General features: G+C 56.6%; 1 non-coding gene across 1 annotated transcript; it reads right to left on the reverse strand.

Annotated features, from left to right (window-relative positions):
- Positions 1–430: 430 nt before the first annotated feature.
- LOC118515931 lies at positions 431–588 on the reverse strand. Its single transcript, XR_004907528.1, has one exon. It is a non-coding gene; the product is annotated as a 5.8S ribosomal RNA (ribosomal RNA).
- Between the last annotated feature and the right edge of the window lie 3,251 nt (positions 589–3,839).

The raw sequence follows: 3,839 nt of genomic DNA on the forward strand, positions 1-3,839 counted from the left end.
GATAAATCACCCCTGTCGTGCTAACCTCACTCACCCACACGGCGTGAGCACGTCTCGCGACTGCAACTGGATGCGAGGAAAGATACGAGCGCGTTGGGCCGCAAGTGTTACTCGACCCGAGCCAACCGGTGGAAGTCCCCGTGCAATTGGTGATAACCTTATATGCTGTGGTGGATACATCCGTTGGTTGATACTAGAGGTCGAACCGTGCGACTTGACGCGCGCTCGCTCTTCACCCATGCTCACATGTGTGTGTGTGTGTTTAGGTTTGGTGTACCATACCTCGTATGTCTCTCTGTGTTAGCACTCTCACTTTCAGCGCCCACGGTCCCGACAAGGATGCGGATCCGAGCACGCCATGCTGCGACAGCCTACCCCCTATGATGGGGTCAGGACGGTCAGTTTGGTTAGAGTGTTGAGATAACTTGGTAGGCACTCAAGGATGTGTGCATCGGTCGGGTTGAGTCGTCCGATGCGCCATATGCGTTCAACGTGTCGATGTTCATGTGTCCTGCAGTTCACATTCTGACGCGCATTTAGCTGCGGTCTTCATCGATCCATGAGCCGAGTGATCCCCTGCCTAGGGTTTAACGTACACACCGAACTAGTTGATGAATGGAACCGACGTCCATCCATCCATTATACACATACCAACACACAACTCTGGTTCCCTAGTACCACACTGCAGGCGCCCACGGCCCCGACGGTTGCGGAGCCGAGCACGCCAAAGTGCGACTGTCGATCACCCCGTTGTGACACGACAATCAGTCAGTGTATAAGGTACCCGGTACAACCAAAGTGTGCATCTTTACTGACCTTCGCCGAGGCAGTGGTATGTGTATCCCTTTGAAAGAGTTGCTTTCGCTCAACTCTACCAAGTGTGCTACACCATCTTGTGGTTGTAGCGTGCGCGTCAGCATGTGATGCCGACGATGCGTTTGGCAACCTCACTCCCGGACTTGTTTGATCGGTAATGATCCTTCCGCAGGTTCACCTACGGAAACCTTGTTACGACTTTTACTTCCTCTAAATCATCAAGTTCGGTCAACTTCGGCCGTGCCAACTGCAGCTCACGAAGGAACCGCGGAAGGTATGCCTCCAGAGACCTCACTAAATAATCCATCGGTAGTAGCGACGGGCGGTGTGTACAAAGGGCAGGGACGTAATCAGCGCTAGCTAATGACTAGCACTTACTAGAAATTCCAGGTTCATGGGGACCGTTGCAGTCCCCAATCCCAACTAAATGAGCATTTGGGTGATTTCCCGTTCCTCTCGGAATGGGGGCGCCTATTGGCGAGAACACGCTGCTGCCCACATTGTAGCACGCGTGCAGCCCAGAACATCTAAGGGCATCACGGACCTGTTATCGCTCACTCTCACCTTGCTAAACACAAGTTGTCCCGCTAAGCAGGGCAAACTAGTGCGACGACCGCCCGCGAAGGCGCCGCCGCCCCGTAACGTCAGGTGCGCCCGGAGGCACACTGCTGACAGCGTTCTAGTTAGCTTGTTTGAGTCGCGTTCGTTATCGGAATTAACCAGACAAATCATTCCACGAACTAAGAACGGCCATGCACCACTACCCTTAAATTTGAGAAAGAGCTCTTAATCTGTCTTACCTCGATAAGTTCGGACCTGGTAAGTTTTCCCGTGTTGAGTCAAATTAAGCCGCAAGCTCCACTTCTTTTTTTTTTTAAATTGCATTCGTTTATTCATTTAAATTTATAAATGTTTTGCCGCGTTACTTATTTATAAACAATAAACGATACAGAAACACGCATGAACAATTATAAAACGAATAAACCTCTCCATTGCCGGCGGCCTTCCCGACGGAGGCGTAGCCACCGGCTGCAATGGCGTCCCTGACTACATTTAGTAAGGGCACGCGCCCCGCCTAGCTATTCGTAAACGCAACATTAAAAATGAAAGGACTTACGTTTACACACCTAACATTAACGAAGCGGGCGTGCCCGCGGTTCGTCGAGTCTCCATTTTTCCTAATACTAACGATGAGTATGTACGCACACACACATGCACACACATAATCACGCTAACACTTTGACGCTTACGGTGGGACAGAACAAACATCCGCACAAAACGTAAACGAACAAGACGGACCTAACTCTCACCGTGCACGCGCACGCTCTCTCTCCCACTGCTGGTCGGGTACGAACATCCGCACAAAGCGGACGACGCAAAATGCCGAACGTACCCGAACCGAGCGCACGCGCGCTCTCTCTCGCCCGACTGTGCTAGAACGAACGACCGCACAAAGCGGAGACGGCAAAATGCCGGTCTCGCCCGGTCGTGTTTTCGCACGCTCGCTGACTGGCCGATCGTTTCGGCCGTAACCGCTCCCACTCAACGCGTAGACGTGTTGGTGGTCGCGATGGCGGCTTCTACGTCGGCCGACATTAAGCCGCGATGGCGATCCTGTCGCTCGTGGCGGCGTTGGCGTTCTCGCGCGCGCCTGTTGGCCCGTCGTCGGGCTAGCTCCTCCTCCGTCGGCGGTGCTCTGCTTCGGCGAGTTCGGCCCGAACGCAATGGCGGCAATGTACCCGCGCGTAATTGGGCGCGGTATTCCCGCTGCCGTTGGTTCCGCCTTAGCCGACGACGAAGTAACACTTCGGCCGATGGCGGAACCCGTTCGGGCCGAACTGGGCGTTGACTCTCCTGCTGCTGATTGGACGGGTGCTGTTGTTGGTCCATGTCCATCTCCCCGATGGCGGATGTCTGCCGTTGCCGGCGTCTTCGCCGTTGGCCAGCGTTTCTGGCTTCACGGCGGACCTGTTGCCGAACGCGTTCCGCCAGCTCATTGGCGGAAACGATCCCGCCAGCGATGGCCGCGTTTTCGGCAACCTGCTGCTCCAGCCACCTTTGTTGTAGGAAGCTGCAGATCCGCCGTGCTGCCGTGGCCGTTCGCTGCCAAGCCTCCGGGCTCGACAGCAGAAAACGCTCCAGCTCATCGGGGGAAATGACGACGCCGTCCGCGTCCGTCAGGAACTGCACTCTTATGTCGGCGAACCTCGGACAGTGGAACACCACGTGCTCTGCCGACTCCACGGTGTTGTCGGCGCAGAATGGGCAGGTCGGGGCAGAGGTGAAACCCATAGCATGTAGGTACTCCCGGAAGAAGCCATGTCCGGAGAGTACCTGGCTAAGGAAGAAATCAACCTCGCCGTGCTTCCTACCTACCCAGCCGGCAATATCCGGCAGCACGCGGTGAGCCCATCGTAGGAACCTGCTCGCGGTCGGATGAGCGGCATCCTGGTCCCACGATGTCTGCCACTGTCTTATGGTTGCCGAGTGCTCCAGCCGCTTGATGACCTCCTTGTCTATCAGCACCCGCCTCTGCAACGCCCGTTGATGCCTGGTATAGCACCGCGCGATCTCGTCCACCTGCAGGTGTAGCGGGACCAGTCCAGCCAGCACTACCGCCGTGTCGTAGCCGACGGTACGGAAGGTCCTGGCGACACCTTTCGCCAAAGGTCGCTGCAGCTGCTCCAGTTTCCGCCTGCACCACTGGAACTTCACCGCCTCCGCCCAGATGGGTGCCGCGTATCGCACAACCGAGTCCGCCACTGCTGCCAGCAGCCGACGTTTAGCCATCCTCGGTCCGGCGTGGTTGGACATCACGCCGGTGGCCAGCTTCACCACACGGAGTGCCTTTGCGGTGGCCTTCTCGACGTGTGGCTTCCACGAGAGGTGGTCGTGAAGCATGACCCCGAGGTAGCGTATCGCCGGCTTCGAGCGGACCTCGACGCCGTTGATCACTACGGGCACCGCTGGGATGGCCCCGACGCAGACTGGAGATGAGGACGATCTCCGTCTTTTCCGGGGCC

This window comes from Anopheles stephensi, unplaced genomic scaffold (assembly GCF_013141755.1).
Source record: "Anopheles stephensi strain Indian unplaced genomic scaffold, UCI_ANSTEP_V1.0 ucontig206, whole genome shotgun sequence".
Classification (NCBI taxonomy): Eukaryota; Metazoa; Arthropoda; class Insecta; order Diptera; family Culicidae; genus Anopheles; species Anopheles stephensi.